This window comes from Schistocerca americana, chromosome 2 (genome assembly GCF_021461395.2).
Source record: "Schistocerca americana isolate TAMUIC-IGC-003095 chromosome 2, iqSchAmer2.1, whole genome shotgun sequence".
In the NCBI taxonomy this organism is placed as follows: Eukaryota; Metazoa; Arthropoda; class Insecta; order Orthoptera; family Acrididae; genus Schistocerca; species Schistocerca americana.
Window position 1 is genome coordinate 231,899,138 of NC_060120.1, and position 23,587 is coordinate 231,922,724.

Below are 23,587 nucleotides of genomic sequence, written 5' to 3' on the forward strand. Positions count from 1 at the left end.
CTTACCTTTAGGGGAAAACAATTTTCTAAAGTGGAAGTAACTTTATTAATGAATGCTTTGTATTTTCCATCTGAGTCAGAAGTATTGTAAACATCTATCCAGCTCATGTCTTTGAGAAATTTCCTGAATTTCTCAATTTTTGACTTATTTATTATCCTCCTGTACTTAGATTTCATAGAATTTTTTATCCTGACAAGTTTCAACATTTAATGCAAGATGCTGTATGTCATGATCAGATAGCACATTTACTATTGGTTTTGTGATACGACTTTTCCCTAGATTTATCTACAAAGATATTATCAATAGCAGTCTCAGAGCATTTACATATCCAAGTTGCAAAGTTCACAGTAGGAACTAAATTGAATCATAGTGTGACTGGGTGCAATAAGTGTTCACTGAAAGAGCTTTTCAATAAATCCACGTTAAAATCACCAGCAACAACTATTTCCTTGTTTTTTACTGTGAGGTGGGACAACAGAGCTTCCAGACTTTTTTTTATGATGAGGTTAAGATTTCCTGAATTGCTGCTCTTCCCCGTGGTCTCCTGGGTTCGATTTTGGCTTACGTGCTGGACATTTCGAAATTATCCTCTTGTCTTCTATTCTCGGCAACGGCCTTGCCGCAGTGGATACACCGGTTCCCGTGAGATCCCCGTAGTTAAGCGCTGTGGGGCGTGGTCGGTACTTGGATGGGTGACCATCCAGGCCGCCATGCGCTGTTGCCATTTTTCGGGGTGCACTCAGCCTCGTGATGCCAAATGAGGAGCTACTCGACCGAATACTAGCGGCTCCGGTCGAGAATACCATCATAACGACCAGAAGAGCGGTTTGTTGACCCCACGCTCCTCCTATCCGCTTCCTCCACTGAGGATGACACGGCGGTCGGATGGTCCCGGTAGGCCACTCGTGGCCTGAAGACGGAGTGCTCTTCTATTCTCAATATATGCCCAAGGAACTGGAAGTATCTATGTCTGACACTGCATGAAACTTCTTGTGATATTATGTTCTTCTACAGCGGAAGCATTGGCGCTTCTTTCTGTCCATGTTACGCATAACACGACATTTCAAAGGTATCAGTTAGGCTCTTGCCACTAGCTTCCGTGGTCCAGATCTCGCAGCCATACAAGAACACAGGAAACACAGTTGATTCCACCATGCCCATCTTCTTTGTTTTGGACACTACCAGTTTCTGACAGATATTAGTGAATTCAACCGTAGATGCTTCGCCTAGGACGATTTGTCGATTTATTTCTTTATCACACTTCCCTTTGTCGTTGATCATAGGTCTTCGACACACATTCATTCAGTACCTCCGAGTCCTTCAAAGAAATTGTGAGTTCTATTTGATCTAAACCTTGTCCATTAATTACTACTAGTTTGGTCTATTTCATGTTAATCTCTTAGACCGAAATTTAAACTAATCTGCTTCTACATACATTCTCCACAAGTCGCCATATGCTGCATCGCAGAGGATACCTTTTACCAGTTCTGCTCACTTCCTTTTCTGTTATGCACGTTAACAAAGCGAGAGAATATAGAGTAGCTATATGGTTCGGTATGAGCCCCAATTTCTCTTATCTTATCTTCGTGGTGCTTACGCGATATGAACTGTGGTGGCAGTAGAATCTTTCTAAAGTCAGCCACAAACGCAGTTCACTAAATTTTTTTCAGTAGTGTTCTGCGAAAAGAACGTGGTCTTCCCGGCAGGGTCGCCAATTTGAATTCATGAAGCATCTCCGTAGTACTATGCGTCTGGCCGTGTGTCGTGCTCAGAGAGCGTGACAGGAAGGTGACCGCACGCTATAAGCGGAAAATCAGGGTTCGTGTCCCTGTCCAGCACAAATTTTCACTGCTGTCATTCCATTACACAGCTGATGGTTGTCCATATTAGCTACTGCGAAAATATTTCTTGTACTTAAAAATTTTGTCAAAGTCATTCTCTTCTCTCGTACATTTATTCAACGACGACGCCTTCCTGTGCGGCACAGCGTCATCAAGAAACAGCTGCATAATGCTACTCACCCTGGCCGTTAATGCATAGAAAGAATAAGTCGTGTCACACTTCCCTGGGGCAGTCATGACGATGCCCTTTGTCTCTGAACACTCACCATTGTGGACCAGGCACTAGCTTCTATTACTTATGAAGTCTTCCAGACACTCATAAATCTGGTACCAAACCTATTCCGTATGCTCGCACCTTCGTTAAAGCCCGCAGCAGGGTACGTCTCAAACGTTTTCTGAAAATCTAGCAGTACAGAACCTATCTTTCGCCCTTCATCCATGGTTCGCAGAATATCATGTGAGAAGAGGGCAAGCTGAATTTCTCACGATTGGCGCTTTCCAAATCCGTGCAGATTTATGGATCTAAACGAAATTTGTTACATTCAGACTGAGAACATGTTCAAGAATTCTGCAGCCAACGTATGTTAAGAATATTGGTCTGTAATTTTGCGAATTTGTTCTTTTAAACTTTTTATGTACAAGAGTCAACTGCGCTTTTTCCCAGTCTCTTGGCGACCTGGAGACTTATTTGTCTTCAACCCCTTCAGTTGGCTTCTCTTCGCCAGGGATGCTTATTACCATGCCTCCATGCGAGAGTATGTCCAACCGTCAAAGGACGCTATGTTCGTACGATCTACAGGGTGATAATTATCGAACTGTATAGAATAAAATCGTCATAACTTCAGAACGGTTTGCGTTAGGACGTTCAAACTGCACGGTTGGCCGCAGAGCACGGTGGAAGTTAGTACGTCCTGTATGATTTTGTATAGCAGCGAAGCCCACTTTCCTTTTGATGGGTTTCGTCAATAAGCGAAACTGGCTCATTTGGGGAACTGCGAATCCACATTTCGCGATCGAGAAGTCTCTTCACTCTCAATGGGTGACAGTGTGGTGTGCAATGACCAGTCGCGGAACAATCGGTGCGATATTTCTTGATGTCACGGTGATTACCAAACGGTACGTGAAGATTTTGGAAGATGATTTCATCCCCATTATCCAAAGTAACCTTGATTTCGACCAGATGTGGTTAATGCCTGACGGAGCTCGACCCCATGGAAGCAGGAGAGTGTTTCATGTCCTGGAGGAGCACTTCGCGGATCGCATTCTGGCTCTGGGTACCCAGAGGCCACTGACATGGGCCTCCACTGGCCGACATATTCTCCGGATCTGAACACATGTGATTTTTGTGGGGCTGTATTTAAAGACAAGATTTATAGCAATAACCTCAAAACCATTGCTGAGCTGAAAACAGCCATTCAGCAGGTGATCGACACCATCGATGTTTAGACTCTTCAGTGGGTCTTGCACAATTTTGCTATTCGTCAGCGCCACATCGTCGCCACTTTCGCTGTTAGTTTGCTTCTTGAATAAACATTATTGTAACCTAATGGCAACTGTGTGCCCTACATCATTTATGGATCGTTAATTTAGTTCCAGATATTATTATTACTGTTATTATTTGCTATGTTAACTTTGTATTTCGCACACTTGCCATCACCCAGACAATTTAACCGAAGGGTCGCAAGTGCTTAATTTAGGGCGCGTAAAGCGACGCGTACGGTTCAACCCCTAGACAAGTTTCAGCCAAGACATTTCGACTAAGAGTAATCGCATGTGAGCCCGATCGTCTATGGGATGTTAGCTCGCACGGAGGATAACCCAATGACATCTCATTCCTCCCACCTGCTGTTGAACAAGAAAGATGCAACATACCCGTATTTCTCTACAACGTCCCTGTGTTTGCCATGAATTGTGGATTAAAAAGTATCCCTGACAAAGATATTTTGTTTACATATTTGAATTTTCCATGGTAAACTGGTTTAAAAGCAAAAATAAAAAAAAAGGTCCGAGCAAGCCAAGAACTAGGAATACCGCAGCAAACTGTGTGGAAGATTTTGCGGCAGCGTTTACATTTCAAACAGTACCGCTTGCAGTTCATGCAGCAATTAAACCCGGAAGGTTATGGCCGTCGCCTTCAATTTTGCATCACAATGCGAAAAGCACTTAAGAATGAACATTCCCCTTCCAACCTGATATTTAGCGACGAAGCAACCTACCATTTTACCTGGAAAACTGCCGCAATGCGAGGGTGTGGGCCACTGAAAAGCCTCAAGATATTGTGGCGCATGAAGAGATTCGCTGAAGGTTACTCTTTTGTTTGCAGTGTCATAGACGAAGATGTATGGGTCGGTTTGCTTCTATGAGAAGACTGTGATACGTACCTCTTACCTTGATACGCTGCAGCTGTGGTTGTTTCCACAACTGACTGCTAATTTCGAGAATTTAATCCTACAAAGAACTAGGGCACCACTTTACTGGAGCATCGACGTTCGTCACTATCTAAACGACGAACTTACAACTCGCAAGGACTGTGCGTAGGGGTGAAGGTGATGATGTTCTGTTAACTTGTCCCCCACGTGCTTGACCTAACGCCTTGTGACTTTTTACTTTGCGCGTACATTAAGGGCTGTGTTATGTACTTCCACTCCCAAGAGCTCTGAAACAGCTCAACGAAAGCATCAAGCTTTTGCGTATTCGCCGTTGACTGCAGAGATTATTTACTTCACAGTCACAATTTCGGCCTTTGAGCCATTACCAAGTGGTACAGCAGAAGCTCGTAGAATATAAAAAATGAAGCACGAAGTGTGTATACAGAATTCCACGAACATTCCTTGTAGACACATGAGCACCATACATACTATGAAATGAGGGTACGTATGTTTCTGAACAAAATATGAGGGCAGTAACCTACATCAGATGGGAAGAGGTAATGCGAGCTTACAGATAAAATGAAATGTAGAGGATAAAATGAAAACATAAAAATAAAATTATGGGACTACACTTGTTTCTCCCTCGTTAAAATGTCTGAAAATAAGTGAATAAAATAATGATGAAAATAAAAAGCGGTAGATCATATGATAGTTATCAAATGAAAACGACGTGAGCAACAACTGGTAGAGCATATGATAGGTATTAAATAAAAACCCCATCAGCAACGAGTGAAAATCAACCACACTCCCACAAATTTTATTTTTCTAAATTCATTTTATCCTCCTAATTTCATTTTCTCTTCAATAACGCATTATCTTTTTCCATCTGATGCATTTTACTGCACTAATATTTTGTACAGAAACGTATGTACCTTCATTTCATAACGTGTGTTGTGATTTTGTGCTGTTTTCACTTTCTTTTGTAATGCGCTACTGACTATATGGCATGTTCGTTCATTTCTGTATTCACACTCTGTGCTTAATTTTTTGTATTCTTTTAACTTCGGCAGTACTATGTGATAATGGCCCAGAGACCGAAATTGCAATTTAGAAATAAATAACTTCTACAGTCAACAGTGAGTACTCTACTTGCCATTAAAATTGCTACACCACGACGATGACGTGTTACAGACGCGAAATAGGAAGAAGATGCTGTGATATGCAAATGATTAGCTTTTCAGAGCAATCACAAAGGTTGGCGCCGGTGGCGACACCTACAACGTGCTGACATGAGGAAAGTTTCCAACCGATTTCTCATACACAAACAGCAGTTGACCGGCGTTGCCTGGTGAAACGTTGTTGTGATGCCTCGCGTAAGGAGGAGAAATGCGTACCATCACGTTTCAGACTTTGATAAAGGTTGGATTGTAGTCTATCGCAATTGCGGTTTATCGTATCGCGACACTGCTGCTCGCGTTGGTCGAGATCCAATGACTGTTAGCAGAATATGGAATCGGTGGGTTCAGGAGGGTAATACCGAATGCCGTACTGGACCCCAACGGCCTCGTATCACTAGCAGTCGAGATGACAGGCTTCTTATCAGCATAGCTGTAACGGATCGTGCAGCCACGTCTCGATCCCTGAGTCAACAGATGGGGACGTCAGCAAGAGAACAATCACATGCACGAACAATTCTACGACGTTTGCAGCAGCATGGAGTATCAGCTCGGAGACCATGGCTACGGTTACCCTTGATGATGCTTTACAGACAGGAGCGCCTACGATGGTGTACTCAACGACGAACCTGAGTGCGCGAATGGCAAAACGTTATTTTTTCGGATGAATCCAGGTTCTGTTTACAGCATCATGATGGTTGCATCCGTGTTTGGGGACATCACATGAACGCACATTGGAAGCGTGCATTCGTCATTGACATACTGGCGTATCACCCGTCCTGATGGTATGGGGTGCCATTGGTTACACGTCTCGGTGACCTCTTGTTCGCATTGACGGCACTTTGAACAGTGGACGTTACATTTCAGATGTGTTACGACCCGTGGCTCTACCCTTCACTCGATCCCTGTGAAACCCAACATTTCAGCAGGATAATGCACGACCGCATGTTGCAGGTCCTGTACGGGCCTTTCTGGATATGGCTAGGACGTGTGTCATGTAACCTGAGGGGCAGTCATAGAACGTTTATAGAACGCAAAATCCAAATTTGGTGAGTTTCCGGCTCTATTCGTGCATCAGTGCATGCAGGTCTTTGAAAAACAGGAGCTCTGATAGCGAATGGATCATTTATGTTATCCCAGTATAGTGTTGAATTCAATGATGCAGCATATGTGCACAGTAGTGATCAGCAGTGAAGCGGGTACGAAACTAGCGTTGCGGGTTGCATACACTAGAAATCAAGGCGCCGCTTTTACTTCATTGTGTACCCGCTACTTCCACTCCCGCTATAGTTGCGCTTGTATGACGCGTCTGCGAAGGCGACGCTGCAGTTGCTTCACACTAGTCGAAACGTTCCCTCTCTCTGGAGTGTGTAGGAGTGTAAGTCTAGCTGTAAGGGAATACGGAAGTTGAGTGCACGATCTGCTGTGTTGCGTAGCACTGACAGGGCGAGAATGATCGACTCTAACGAAGCTGTGGTTTCTGAGACTGTACAGGATGTAATACGAAATTTACATGATGCTCCAGAAGAAAAAGAAGAATGACTTCTAGAAAAAAGTTCGAATCTGTTTTGTACGCTGCTGACCGAACACATACGAAGTTTGTACAGAGCAAATAACATGGTTGCATTCTTATTTGTTCTGCTTCTACCCATGAGGAAACATACCTATTCCCTCAAAAGAAAACAGGACAGATCAACATCACTCTTACGTCCCTCCAACCAAAAGGAGCGTTAGCTGCGATTTAGTGGCACTCTTGTGCTGCGAAGATATTAGACCATGCAGTAACGTTCATGGCTCCGATTTCAAAAAGGTAGCCCAAATGATCATTTCTGTAGGAGCTGGAGTGTGTTGTGACGTTGACGTTGAGTCTACACTACCCATCCGAATAGCTTTAGGAACAGAGTATTTGCAGTTGCAGACGTTGTTAAGAAGGTGCTGGCTGCACAGGTTACTACTGCTGTCACCGATAAAAGAACCTTATTCCAAATTGATCTGTGGATGAGGGGTACGCGTAAAACAACATACACTACAGTGACTCTATCTAATATTAGTGAAACGTCGCATTTGTAGAACAGAGAACAGAGTATTGTCTACCGCCCCAGTTTCTGATGAGGAAAAAACAGCAGTTAGCGTTTTGTCGGAGCTTGTTCGCCCTTTCGAGTCCTTCACAACTTCTGAGGACTTAATGAATTCGGCATCTTTCGTAACAGATCAAGGTTCTAATAGAGTGGCAGCTCTGAAAAACGTCACAAGATTTCCTTGCGCTTGTCACGGTCTTAGCACTTCACTCAAACATACTTTTAAGTCGGAGTATTTATCGTCACAACCGGAAATGACTCGTGTAGGAAAGACAATAGACAATAAACTCGTTTAAAGCACTAGTGGCATTTTGTAAGACACTTGGTAGTTCGAAGAGACTCACAAAAACCACCGAAACAAGAGGTCGAAGCCCGATGGGACAATTTGTTAGTTGAAATGTGTGAATTCCTATGGGCCAAACTTCTGAGGTCATCGGTCCCTAGACTTGCACACTACTGAAACTAACTTATGCTAAGAACAACACACACACCCATGCCCGATGGAGGACTCGAACCTCCAGCAGGAGGGGCCTCGCAATCCGTGGCATGGCGCCTCAAACCGCGCGGTCACTCCGCGTGGCAGTTTGTTAGTCATACAGGTTTCAGTACGTGATACTTTGATCGAGGTTAAGGAATTTCTCACACAAACTGAGTTAAGCAGACTTCAGAATATAGATGAGCATTTCCCGTATGAGCTTGTTATATTCCTCAAGCCATTCAAAGAAGCTAGTAATGATCTAGAACGTGACAACGATCTTACTCCCCATTTACTGCTTCTTTGGAGACGTAAACTTCTGTATGAGCACTTGAGTCCTAATAAGTTATACAGTGATGCCATGGCAATACTTCAATTAAGGTGCAGAAGTTACGTGGATGGAAGTAATTATAATAATAAACAGCACTTGTCCCACAAGATCACAACATTGTTTTGTCACCCCTATTCTGATCTTTCGATGCTGAGCACTAAAGACGCAGATAATGTTTTCAAAGAGGTTGGTGCTCTGTGTGCAAATACTTCAGGTGAGTGAACAAGTATATACGCCTAATATTCTTTACTCGTAGAACATGATTATGGTTGAACGTTGCTAGAAATTTCGACATCTGCTCTTCCCAGTTACTTATGATTCATATGAAAGTACAGAAGCCCATCGAAACTGCTGAAGCCTTTGAAGTTCCAGAAGTATGCGATAAGTATTGACCATACGGACTAACACCGGGAAGTGTCGCCGCTACCGAAAAAGATGCAGAAGCGGAAGTCGATATTCTTGGTTAGTGGAAAGAACATGAAACGACAGTACCATATGTAGCACGATTAGCTAAGAGCATACTGTGTATTCCAGCCTCAAGTGAATCTACTGAGAGGAACTTCAGTCCTGCACGTTTGATTGCTACCGAACTTCGCAATCGTCTGGACGCTAATGTTGTGGAAGACACTTTATTGGTTCAAACGAATAATGATCTGTTAAATACTTCTGATGTAGATTAATTGATGTCGATACTATTCAGACATTAAAGTAATATTATATGTGTTATTTAAATGTAATGATCCTTTCCAATAGTTTCCTAGAGGCGCGTAGTTCATTTTTGTAATTATTTCAAGATTCCTCGAAATTTATTTTAACACTTAATCGCTTTTCAGAGAAAACACCTTTATAGGAATAGAGAGCAAGTATTAAAATAAATTGAGAAATTTAAAATCAGTCTTCGAAAACTTCTGTGCACGTGCAGCTAAGAGCGTAGGCCTACTTTGTATTCCAACCTCAAGTGAATCTAGTAAGACGAACTTCAGTGGTGTAGGTTTGATTGTTACCGAATATCGCAGTCGTCCAGACCATAATGTTGTGGATGACATTTTATCGGTTCACAATAACAGTGGTCGGTTAAATACTTCTCACGTAGATTAACGTGACACCCACCCACAAACATATATACCCACACACGTTGACGACTTGTTTGGTGTAGCGGTAATGTGTTGTATCTCCACTGAAGCGCCAAAGAAAATGGTATAGGCGTGCGTATCCAAATACAGAGATATGTAAAGAAGCACAATCGGCGCTGCGGTCGGCAACGCCTATGTAAGACACCAAGTGCCTGGTGCAGTTGTTAGATAGGTTACTGCTGCTACAGTGGCAGGTTATCAAGATTTAAGTGAGTTTGAAGTAGCATTATAGTCTGCGCACGAGCAATGGGACACAGTATCTCCGACATAGCGATGAAGTGGGGATTTTCCCGTACGACCATTTCACGAGTGTACCGTGAATTTCAGATAACCCGTAAAACATCAAATCTCCGACATCGCTGCTGCTGGAAAAGATCCTGCAAGAACGGGACCAACGACGACTGAAGAGAATCGTTCAACGTGACAGAAGTGCAACATTTTCGCAGATTACTGCAGATTTCAATGCTGGGCCATCAACAAGTGTCAGTGTGCGAACCATTCACCAAAACATCGTCGATATGGGCTTTCGGAGCCGAAAACCCGCTCGTGTACCTTTGATGACTGCACGGCACAGAGCTCTACGCCTCGCCTGGACTGTTGAAGACTGGAGACGTATTGCTGGTTGGACTAGTCTAGTTCCAAATTGTATCGAGTGGTTGGACGTGTACGGGTATGAAGACAACCTCATGAATCCATGGACCCTGTATGTCAGTAGGAGACTGTTCGAGCTGGTGGGAACTCTATAATGGTGTGAAGCGTGTGCAGTTGGAGTGATATGGGATCCCTGATACGTCTAGATATGTCTCTGACAGATGACACGTACGCAAGCATCCTGTCTGATCACCTGCATCTAATCATATCCATTGTGGATTCCGACGGATTTGGGAAATTCCAGCAGGACAATGCAACACCACGCACATCCAGAATTGCTACAGGTTGGCTCCAGGAACACTCTTCTGAGTTTAACCACTTCCATTGGCCACCAAACTCCCCAGACATGAACATAATTGAACATATCTGGGATACCTTGCAACGTGATGTGCAGAAGAGATCTCCACCCCCTTGTACTCTTAGGGATTCATGGACAGCCCTGCAGGATTCATGGTGTCAGTTCCCTCCAGCACTACTTCAGACTTTAGCCGAGTCCATGCCATGTCGTGTTGTGGCACTTCTGCGTTTTCGCGGGATCCCTACACGATATAAGGCAGGTGTACCAGTTTCTTTGGCTTTTCAGTGTATACGAGTATGAATCGTCCTCGTGAATCAGTCTGTCAGTTAGAAAAACCGTATGTAGATCAGTACAGTAGTTTCTGAGATTTCACATATCACGTTACGGAACTTTCAGTTATATTGTGTTGAGATAGTCATCATCCTCACCCAGTGCGTGTAGCGGCAGTGCTGTGAGTCCTCGGTAACAGTCACGAAGTCGTGTACTCACTCTCCTTTCCGAGCTTACACAGTACAGCTGACCGATGGGCAAGAAATATCGATATACCAAAGTAGCGAAGCTTTCCTGTAGCTCTACTGATATATGCCACAGATTTCATAACTGCCTATATATATAGATTAATCGATATTAAATTCGGTAGTCGAAAGTGGTATCTTTATTGTCTATCTTTTCTTGGCTCATAGATACTACGTTTCCCATTGGCATATTTCTTGCCCATTCTAGCTTCTACCGATCCTCGCGAACTAGCGGTAAATGTCTTATAATGGGCTTAATTTAATTTCGTATTCCGTACTACCATTGAGCACGATATTTGAACATTAGTGTTTCTGCACTACGCATTCATGAAAGCTTATTACTTCCGTGTCTCATTTCTACCATTCCAAATGGTAGGTACGAGGTGCCAAACTAACACATTTGGTAACAGTACTGTAGGAGAATGGAGGAAATTACCACTACCTGCTCTCAACTAGGAGGCAAAACTATGAGCGCTTTCGCCGGCCGCGGTAGCCGAGTTGTTCTAGGCGCTTCAGTCCGGAACCGCGCGACTGCTACGGTCGCAGGTTTGAATCCTGCCTCGGGCATTGATGTGTGTGATGTCCTTAGGTTAGTTAGGTTTAAGTAGTTCTAAGCTCTATGGGACTGATGACCTCAGTTGTTAAGTCCCATAGTGCTCAGAGCTATTTGAACCATTTTTTTGAGCGTTTTCCTTATCTCCTGACTACGTGAAATAAGATTTTTTTTCTGAATGGTTTGATGCGGCCCACCACGAATTCTTCTCCTGTGCCAACCTCTTCCTCTTACAATAGCACTTGCAACCTACGAACTCAATTATTTGCTGGAGATATTCCAATCTCTGTCTACAGCTCTACAGCTCCCTCTAATACCACGGAAGACATTCTCCTTTTCAGTGTTTTCCATGTATTCCTTTCCTGTTCGACTCTGCGCAGAACCTCCTCATTCCTTCCTGACCTTATCAGTCCACCTGATTTTTAGCATTCAGCTGTAGCACCACATCTCAAATACTTCGATTCTCTTCTGGTCCGGTAGAGAGATGCACTGTAGAAGTAACGTAGACTCGGCCCGAAAGTCACCCACGCTACTGCACTGGTATTTAATGGAAAATAGACTCTTGTTATCTGAGATGCTTATGGTAAGAACAATATTTCATGAGCAGAACACACATCAGCAGTGTTCCGCTCCCGAGGCGATTCATATGTAGTGACTGGTGGAAGATGTCGATTTTCGAGATATCGGTATTCCTGTGCCCACTGCATCGGTATCCCTCATAAATATCGATACAACATATATCGATATTTTTTTAAAGATGTACCCATCCCTGGTACAGCTGTACCAAGCAAACACAAACAGCGTGTTGTTGGTAAGAGGGACAGCGGCGGAGACTTACGAGTCAAGCCTCCTAGCGCACGGAGACGACGCGTTCGGAGAGACGCGTTCGGAGATAGTTTAGAGCGAGTTCATGGAGCGGAGCCCGTTAATGATGTGTAATACACAGCGACAGGGAAGTTGCACACAAATTTCGGCACGGACATAAAAAAGTTAAATAGTAACTTTGACAAAAAATAATAGAACATTCAATTAGCTGCGATCCCTTTACAATGCCTCAGTGTAAATTCGTAGGCTCTGTTGCACTTCCTTCTGGCGACACAGTATTCAGACGCTGAGTATAACCGAGGTTTTCCGCGGCGCGCTGCAGACGCGCCCCCTGCGCATCGCGCACCCCTCATTACGCGGGGGCGGCTGTTTTACGGCGCCGTCCCCTCTCTCATCCCCTCCCCTCCCCCTGCCCTGCGCCCTCCCTCAGCCGCTGCGGTTCTCCGCCCCCCGCCCCAGGCCAGAGCAGCAAACGCAAACATATTGCCGAGCGGCGTGCACGCCGACAAATGCCGCCATCAAACGGCCCCGTTTTTATTCGCTCCGCCTCGCTGCGACTCTTTTTATCCCCGGCGTTTTGCCCGGCAAATTGTATATATCTGCGGCAAAGCGCGCAGGGGAGTGAACAGGCGCGCGCGCGCGCACACACAGTTGCCAAAGCAGCGTGGCGGGGTGCCGTCAGGTGAAGCCTGAGAGATAGACGGCGTGCGTTGTTTTGTAGAGCATCTGCTGCTCTGTGACGCAAATGTATGTGTTTACTCTACTAGGGTAGGGCAGCGTTCACAATAACAGAGGAACCCATTTTGTTTTTACTTTTCAAGAAGTAGAAAATAGTAAAAAATAATGTTTTAAACTCACCGAAGACAGCGAATGGACAAAAATATAGTAACACCACGAGAAATCCATGCTTCAACATAAATGCTTATACAAGCTACACTTGCAGGTTGCGCTGTTGTATTAGGCCACTAACAAGGAAGGAAGAATGAAGGAAGATTGTGTTTAACGTCCAGTCGACATTGAAGTCATTAGAGAGGGAGCACAAGCTCGGATTTTGTCGAGGCTGGGGAAGGAAATCGGCCGTGTCTGGCACGTGACTACTTACAGGAATTAAGGAAAACGTGGAATTGAGGACCTACCAATATAACTTTCTCTTCACACAATCTGTTTATTTAACACTATATCCATATTTTTTGTTGTTTTATAAAATGAGCAAATTTACAAAATTATTTTAACCTTGAATCAACCTACCCTGTTATCCTCTTGGAATTCACAACAGTAGTCAAGAGATTAGGTATGTGCACTAATGCAAGGAGACTTAAAATTTGCAAAAGTAAGGGATTAGGTTTAAGCAGGGGGTCCACTTCACGCGACTATAGCCTACATGCTGATAATCCAATATATATTTAACCAAATATCTAAATCAAACAGTTTAATGATAAAAAATAAAATTACACCTTACTGTTTAAAACATATGTTGTCTGAAAGGCTTACCAGCCAATATGTAGTAGAAATTGTTAATAATGTAACGTAAAGCAATAATGTAACGTAAAGCACTTTTCCATTATCAAAAAATGTTGTGGTGAACTGAAGAGTAACAAGTGGAGCGGGCAGATTGTGCATTGCGCTACAAAGTAGCGGAAGCCTGAACTACTGCTTACGCATGGTCCCTATGGAGCTACGAGAAGCAGAACCAAGGGACCAGGGAGTCGGCTTCAGGAGGGCAGTACTTTTCAGCCCACTTTCCTCTAGCAGTATAATCTCCCACAATCAACTCTTTAAAGAATTGAACTCCCGTGTATAAAACGGCTTTGGACGTCTGAAAACTTTACAAATGATTAATGCGTTAAATATCTGACATTAATCACGTAAAACCTTCGTCGTCGAAGACGAAATACGCAAAATATATCGATTTCAGACGTTTCGAATGATGTACACTTAGACTAAAAGAAATGTTTCTGCCGTGCGGTGTGGCCGCGTGGTTTGAGGCGCCATATCACGGATTGCGCGGCCGCTCCCGCCTGTGGTATGGGTGTGGGCGTGTTGTTCTTAGCATAAGTTAGTTTAAGTAGTGTTTAAGTCTAGGGACCGATGGCCTCAGCAGTTTGATCCCACAGGATTTCACACACATTTGAACATTTGAAAAAGTTTCTAAGGGGCTTGAAATTACGTGTAAAAGTTTCCTAGAAGTCGCTAAGTGCTCTCGTTCTCAAATATGGATAATTTTATGTCTATAAGCTGCAAGTCGTGAGTTAGGCTGCCTCAAGACACTATCTAGCTTTAATAGGTAACTTACTGTATTAAACGTTTAACTTTAGATTATACCTCGTAATTGTGAAGGCGTTTAAAATTTTTAAATTCAGTTAGTGATTATATGAAACCCTGAAAATCAAATTTTCGTTGCCTCTGGGAACCATTAGGCAGGCAACTTTCAACTGATATTGTGCGCCGTTTTCGCCATTAGCAATACAGTAGTCAATTGATGCAATAATAAATTCTGCTGTACGCAGAGCAGCTAAACAGCCGGATAATGAGGTCACACCAGCACAGAATCGAGCAAAATCATCTAAAACTAGCATGGGTCGAAAATGCAGCGTCGCAGGGCTATGGCGGTGAAACAACAGCCATCAGTGACGAGCGTGCGGTGGGCATTTGAACTAACTTGCCCTCAGCTAATATAATCTCTTTGGAAATTGAGAAGCCGGCAGTGCTTGTTGTTGGGGGAGAGACCTTTCCCGGCAGAACGCCATACCTGCTGTCCAATCACAATAAGATGGTTCAAATGGCTCTAAGAACTATGGGACAACATCTGAGGTCATCAGTCCACTAGACTTAGAACTAGTTAAACCTAACTAACCTAAAGACATCACACACATCCATGCCCGAGGCAGGATTCGAACCTGCGACCGCAGTGGCTGCGCGGTTCCGAACTGAGCTCACAATAAGAATCAATCTAGCAGTTCTGTACAGCGTGGAGTTATTGCGCGTAGACTCTCTTCGTATGCACTTTTTGTGTTAGTTATGTTACACTGGTGTGCAAAACGTTAGTGAGGAAGTAACATTCGAATTATGTGTCGCTGTCAAGTAAACAGCTCGATGGAAGTAGGACCACAAATATAAATAAATGCTACAGCAGAGAATAGAAGGTAAGTGAAAGAAACACGGCATCAGGTGAACACAAATGACTCTTTGATTCGAAGATCGTAATTACACTGCAGTCATCACTGCTTATGGTGGTCCCCCGCGTACTGTAGAACATGCGTCATGGTTCGTAATAGGGTGTGCGTCGCCACAGGTAGCAATGCATGCTCCGCAAAGTGCTGCCTTGCTGGTCACGAGGTTGGTAAGAAGGCCTTGTGGGAGGGCGTTCCATCCCTCCATCAGCGCGGTTGGCAACTGCTGGATGGTCGATAGTGTATGTGGACTTGCTGCAATATGTCTCCCTAATGCATATGACACATGCTCTATAGGAACGGAACGGCTCGTCCAAGACCATTAGCCGAATTCCCTCGGACAACGTCCAGCGTTTTTATCCATAAGAAAGGAAATCAGGGGCGAATGCGTTCCTGAAAACACGCACATGTGCACTACGTGATCAAAAGTATACGGACACCCGGCTGAAAATGACTTACAAGTTCAGCCGGCCGAAGTGGCCGTGCGGTTAAAGGTGCTGCAATCTGGAACCGCAAGACCGCTACGGTCGCAGGTTCGAATCCTGCCTCGGGCATGGATGTGTGTGATGTCCTTAGGTTAGTTAGGTTTAACTAGTTCTAAGTTCTAGGGGACTAATGACCTCAGCAGTTGAGTCCCATAGTGCTCAGAGCCATTTGAACCATTTGAACTTACAAGTTCGTAGCGCCCTCCATCGGTAATGCTGCAATTCAATATGGTATTGGCCCACTCTTAGCCTTGATGACAGCTTCCACTCTCGGAGGCATACGTTCTTTCAGGTGCTGGAATGTTTCTTGGTGAATGGCAGTCCATTCATCACGGAGTGGTGCGCTGAATAGACATTTCGATGTCGGTCGGTGACGCCTGGCACGAAGTCGGCGTTCCAAAACATCCCAAAGGTTTTCTATAGGATTCAGATCAGGACTGTGTGCAGGCCAGTCCATTACAGGATGTTATTGTCGCTAACCAATCCGCCACAGACCGTGCATTATGAGCAGGTGCTCGATCGTGTTGAAAGATGCAGTCATCATCCCCGAACTGCTCTTCAACAATGGGAAGCAGTAAGGTGCTTAAAACATCAATGTAGGCCTGTGCTGCGATAGTGCCAGGCAAAACAACAAGGGGTGCAGGCCCCTTCCATTAAAAACGCAACGACACCATAACACCACTGCCTCCTAATTTTACTGTTGGCACTGCACACGCTGGCAGATGTTCACCGGACATTCGCTATACCCACACCCTGACATCGCATCGCCACATTGGGTACCGTGATTTGTCACTGTAGTAGTAGTAGTAATGGTAAATCATGTGCCGTATGCATCGGTATCTTCAAGTATAAGTAGAAGCTGTAAGAATGTTCGGTTATATGTAAGAGAAGGCGCGAAAGCTGAGGGCGTTAACACAAGCAGAGCACATTGAGATCGTCGGGATATCAGAAGAAAGGCTTAGTCTTTCCAAGTAAAATAAATGCAAGAAAAAAAGTCATTTCATCACATCATAGGGTAAACAATGCAGTAATCGAAAGATACCGGAAAAATTGGTTGGCAGAACATAATTATTAACGTTATTCGTGGTGGGTCCAAAACTGCTGCAAAAAAGCGAAACCTAGGAGTGCTATTCACTTTTACAAAATTTAAATTGTATTACACAAGAATACATGACGCCTTCCGCAGGCACGTTTTTCTATGTCCACATGAGAAAAGACGCGACGTAAGTAAGAACTGAGTAAACAGTCATCAGCAAGACTAACCTTCCTCGCCCACAGGTCACAGTTGTGGGTTTCAGAAACGTCCGGTGTGGGGGGCTTAAAGTGTCTGAGAGATAAGATAGGCAGGTTCGAAGCATGACGACGCCAGATGCTCGTAGTTTTAACAACGCACTCTCCGGAAAGTGGGCCCTTAGCGCAACAAAGAAAACACTTGTCGGTGGGGATGGGGGGAGGGAGGCGGGGTAGGCAGCACGAGCACAGTTGTTTAATTTAAGAACAGCGGAGGGAGGGGAAGTGGGGAGGGTCGGGCGAGAAAGAGAGTGAGAGACAAGGGGCAAGGAAACTGCCTTCATCTCTCCCTGCGGAAGGGAAAGGCGGGTGGAAAGAATGAGAGGGCACGTGATACAGGGGTCATACTGCACCGCTTCTTCCCACTCCTCCCCCACACCAGTCGAGAAAAGCCGTTTATATTTTCGTTTCCGACAAGCAGAGCACGATAAGGCAAAACGTTCTTCGTATGGAACCCACCACCGTGCTCCTACAGGAAGCGCTAACCCCTCCGCGCGACGCAACCTAACAGAAGGCGCGAACAAACACACACACACATACACGTACGCGGATGTGCGTACAAATGCCGAGATACGGGGGATGGCTGCTGTCACCTCTGTTGCTATGGCGACTCCTCCGCGCGTCGTAATGAGGACGAATGGCGGCGCGTGACCGCATTTCGCGCCTCGCCGTATAAATCCTCGCTGTCTGCGCAACGGAGGCGCCACTTGTCAACGATCAGCGCTTCCTGTTGTCTGGGGGGAAAATAAAAACCGGCAGGAGGGGAACAAATAGAGCCATCCGCAGGGATAAATCTGCATTAGCGTCCGGGCGGATTTCTCTCTGGCGGCGCTAATTCGACACTCGACCTGGCAGATGCATTTACGTGTCACGACGTATACACTTTCTGCCTGTTATGTTGGCAGCGTGTGCGAAATAGCTCGCACATTGATACGGATGGGCCCGATATTCCCTTTTCAAACTGGCGTATGACGGCGATGTCAGAAATTCCTAACGTTTAGCATTTAACGAGTACGAAAGTTACAATTTTACATTGTGCACAGTTTGAAAAACATTATTCTATTACGTACCTCCCATTCATACCAGCAAACTCCGATATATTTCGTGGCTCGTTCAGCGAAATATCTCTTCCTATTACACTTTAACAGCTGTTAAATGCACTCAAAGAAAAAAAACTCGACCAATGAGAAAAAAACCTCACCATGAACTAATTATCCGAACTGGTGGAAACAGGTAGATATGATTCATGCAGAAGCAAATAAATCAATACCATTTCGGAAAAAAATGCGATGATTTATTCAAAAGAAAGAGCTACACGAGTTGAGCAAGTCAACAGCGCCTTGGTCCAGCTCTACCCCATATACCAGCAGTTATTTGGCTTAGCACTGATAGAGTTGTTGGATGTTTTACTGAGTCTGTCCAACTGGGGCATTAGATTGTCAGAATCCTGAGATGGTTCCAGCACTCAGCCCAAAATGCTCTACACATTCTGAATTGGGAAGAGATACGGAGACCTTACTGGCCAAGGTAGGGTTTGGCAAGCTCGAAGACAAGCACTAGGAACTCTCGTAGTCTGCGGCCGGCCATTAGCTTATGTAGATGTAAGCGTAGGGTGGCTTGCCTTGAAGGGCAACTAAACGGAGCGTTGACTATGCTCGATGTAGCGCTGTGCTGTAAAGGTGCCATCGATGATAACCAAAGGGGTCTTGCTACGAAATGAAATGGTGCCGCAGACCATCACCAAGGCTGTCGGCGGTATGACGGGTGGTAGTCAGCTTGGTATCCCACCGCTGAAGGGACGTCTCCAGATTCATCATCGGCCTGTAGTCTCACTGACTGGAGAAGAAGTGTCTTCAGTGATGACTCGCGCTTCGAAATGAGCTCCGATGGCCAGCGAAGACGTGTCTTAAGACGCCCCAGACATCGGTGGGTCACCAGGCTGACTACCGCCCGCCATGCGGCCCGACAGCCACGAGTGGTGATCTGGGGTCCCATTTCACTTAATAGCAAGCCCTCTTTGGTTGTCATCCACGGCACCACTACACCACAGAGCTACGTCGACGACATACTACGCTCCGTTTAGTTGCCCTTCACGGCGAGACAACCCGAACTTACATGTCAGCAAGATAGTGACCGCCCGCGAACGGCGAGAGTTTCTACTGCTTGTTTTCATGCCTGATGAACCCTTCCTTGGCCAGCAAAGTCGCCGGATGTCTCCCCAATTCAGAACGTTTCGAGAATTATGGGCTGGGCACTCCAACCATCTTGATATTTTGACTATCTAACGCGCCATTTAGACATAATTACGCACGATATTCCTCAGGACGACATCCAACAACTGTGTCAATTCCAAGCCGAATAACTACTTGCATATGGGCCACAGCTGGACCACAGCGTTGTTCACTTGCTCAATTTTTGAATGTCTTTCTCTTGAATAAATCACCCAACTTTTCTGAAACTGTAATCATTTGTCTGTCTGTACGTGCACATCACATCCACCGATTTTCATCCCATTCGCATAATTTCTTCGTGCTTCGTTCACTTAATCTTAGAGTGTATTTCACGACTCCTTTAGATAAGCGCATAAAATATGTCTTCCTGCTACACTTCAACAGCCATTAAATAATAGAGGCATGTACACTAAGAAACAAAAACTTACGACCACTGATGGCGTTTCGGGCACATGACACCATACGGAGACTATATAAGCGGAGCAGACACGAATGTGGACTCGTACGAGCGATGATACGGGCCACAAGCGGGGACATTCACTAATATAAAGAGATTGTTATGCCCATCGTCTGGAAACGAACGTCTCGGAACATCGAAACTGGTCAGCTGTTCGTGTACTGCTGTCGTGAGCATGTAGCGAACGTGCCTGAGGGACGGAGACACAAGTGTAGGCGGCAAAGTGTTTGATGTCCGTCGCAGAACGTGAAGGTCGGAGGAAATGGAAAATTTTGTGGTAAGGTCTAATGGGACCACACTCCTGAGGTCATCTGTTCCTAAGCTTACACACGACTTAATCTAACTTAACGCTAAGGACGACACACACACACACACACACACATCCACGCCCGAGAGAGGACTCGAACATCCGACGGGGCGAGACGCGCGGACCGTGACAGGCACCTGACACTGCGCTGCTACCCCGAGGGCAAGGCCCGAGATTAGTGCGCTCTGTAAACCGGCATACCTCTTTGAGGGGCAGGTAAACACCACTAAAATTTACCCTAGTGGGGCAAGAAAAATTATTTACAAATTTCAAATTTCTTTCACCTGTAACACATTTGCTGTATTGTTTTGACATATTTTATACACTGAGTTTGTAAAAATTAATTTAAACAACAACAAAATATTAACATTAAATGTGGTCACTATAGGTAACCACCACCCCATTACAGTATACAAATTCGATAATTGGTGGATGAACTTTGAAATAACTGGTTTTTAATTTTCGTGGTATCTCTTGAAATAAGTTCTTGCTTGCTTTCAGACAAAAAGGTACTTTGCACACTAAACACATCCACACTGTTCGCACTGAATTTTACTTTGAACTGCAAACTGCGCATCTTATAGAAGATGAGTAAACTAGTTGATGTTTACTGCTTTCGTGGCGAATACTTTCGTCTACGTATGGTTTGTGTGATTGGATCTGGGTTGCTATACTACTTTGGGATACAGAAGCAAAATCAGCTGCCACTGAAACTATTTCTGGAGCCAACAAGGTTTTGTACACCTCTCGACGGAAGTCTTTATTGGAGAACTGCTCCATTTCGATTTCTTTGTGCATAATGAATGCGTTTGTCACACTGCAGTCTAAAAAGTGAGAAAACAATCTCATCCAACATTTCTTGCTTTTTCTGTCAGTAGCATAGTCTGACTTTAGTCGATCAAAATTATCCACATGGTTCATACTGTAATTGTAGTCTTTCAATACAACTGGACAAGTGATATTGGTTGTTGTCCCATCTTTCATTTTTCGAGTTACTGTGGACACATCTGATGGTGAATGACATGTTGAAATCAAGTTGACTGCCCTGTTATCTTTCCATTTATAGATTAATATGCCATCATTGCTTATTTTGCAATCGAATTCCCCTCTTTCCAGTTCCTTTTCCTCCTTGAGTTTTGGCATGTTTTTCCTTCTGGGATTTATTGTTCCACAAGCGTGCACACCATTGGATTTTAGGCCCTTGAACAGATCATATGATGTAAAATAATTGTCCATGAAAATAATATGATTCTTTCCATGAAGACCACTGGTTAAATTTAGAACCACTACTGGAGAATGTGAAGCTTTTCCTGTATAAACTTCAAATTCACGTAACATCCACACTTTTGTTTGAGAGATGATCTGCCTTTGAATTTAACCATTGCTTCATCAATAGCAAGTTTTTGATGTGGTTTATAACAATCCTGGAATTTCCTGTTCAAATGGTCTAGAAATGGACGTAGTTTTACAGTTTATCATAATTATGACTGTTTCTATCGGAAGCGGCCGAATTATGATTGAGGTGCAAGTTACTCAGTAGCCAACTAACCGTTTTACTGGCAACAGCTTTGACATTCACCAAGATCTGGATCAGTGCTCCAGTAATCTCTGTAGGTATGCTTTTTAGTGATACCCTTATAAAGATTTATTCCAATAAAAGCCTTTAATTTAAACTTCGCTGGTGGGCACGAAAATTTTGCTGTGTAGCATTCAAATTCGTTTGGAACACTATGTGTTTTATTAGTGTTTCATCGAAAAATTTACAAAACAAGTTGTTTGGCTTTAGGTTCACTTTGTTCTTTTTTTCTGCGATCACACCACCTTCTCCAATAAATAATGGCACCTGTACCTGTACCACCTCGTACAACAGCAACAGTTAGCCAGCCATTACCATGCGAAAACGAATCATTCAGATCAATACTGAAGTTCAGTCTACATCCACAGAAGACAGCGGGTCCATCTAATAGTGAATGTGCAGCGACAGATTTTATAGTATTCTTCTTCTTGTCAGCAGCAGATGTTGTCATTTCAACGTCTTCTATTGTTTTATATATTGTCTGTCTTGCAGATATTTTACGTCTATTACGTGTATACAAGGGAAAGGGTGATGGTGACATATATGATGATTTGCCAAAGTCTTTATTTGCATTTTCACAAACATGATATGTGCGGTACGCTATAATGTCTCTGTCTACGAAACTTTCCAGTCCTGATACATTGGGTACGCCTGTACCACCTCGTACAACAGCAACAGTTAGCCAGCCATTACCATGCGAAAACGTATCATTCAGATCAATACTGAAGTTCAGTCTACATCCACAGAAGACAGCGGGTCCATCTAGTAGTGAATGTGCAGCGACAGATTTTATAGTATTCTTCTTCTTGTCAGTAGCAGATGTTGTCATTTCAACGTCTTCTATTGTTTTATATATTGTCTGTCTTGCACGACGACGATATCTTCTGTAGGGCATCTTGGCTGCGTTCAATGCAGTTGCCTGTGCAGCAGGGCGTACCTAGTAAAGCTAGTACGCCCGTCCGGGATAACTCGCGGCTGGCACTGTGAAATATTCTAAGTCCCTTATCTGGCGCCGCGCCAGAGCGCGGCTATAAAAGCGAGCGCAGCCCGCGGAGCGGATCATTCGCGCTGCTGCTGCTGCACAGGCAACTGCATTGAACGCAGCCAAGATGCCCTACAGAAGATATCGTCGTCGTGCAAGACAAACAATATGTAAAACAATAGAAGACGTTGAAATGACAACATCTGCTGCTGACAAGAAGAAGAATACTATAAAATCTGTCGCTGCACATTCACTATTAGATGGACCCGCTGTCTTCTGTGGATGTAGACTGAACTTCAGTATTGATCTGTGGTAGTGATCGAAGGCACCATGAGAGCTGTGGACTACTTGAACGTTACTTCAAATGCCTGCATTCACACTTTGCGTCTTCTCCAGTAGATACAGCCTCTACCAGCAGGATAACTGTGTGAAAGTGATCTCATGTTGATGGTCTGGCCGCCAATCTCCAGGTCGACCAACCACCGGCCCGTAATATAAGGGCTCTGTGTGACATCTGGTGCCACATGTCTCTGGAAAGCTACCGAGGACATGCCACGCAGAATACAGAGTACTGCGTTCCAGAGGTAGACTGACACATTGTTAAGTATGTCGTCGTAATGTTTTGGCTTATCAGAGCCGCACATAGGGCACTAAATACTTGAACGATCAAATGGTTCCCATTTCCTCCAGTAATTTCAGAATATCTCACACTACTTTAAATTTGTGTTCATCCACCGATCTGCTCTAGAAGGCTGCTTCTACGCCTAAGGGGCATCCTTTGTTTACTTACTATGTGTCAAGGTTTCGTCCTTTTTTTACATTTGCCATATTTATAACTTCCAGTG

At 44.3% G+C, this 23,587-nt stretch overlaps 1 protein-coding gene and 1 pseudogene across 1 annotated transcript in view; both read left to right on the top strand.

Moving 5' to 3' along the window:
* The window catches only part of LOC124593914 (homeobox protein unc-4 homolog), a 674,879-nt gene that overhangs the window by 18,577 nt on the left and 632,715 nt on the right, over positions 1-23,587 (top strand). The window lies entirely within an intron of this gene.
* LOC124596986 lies at positions 607-724 on the top strand (annotated as a pseudogene).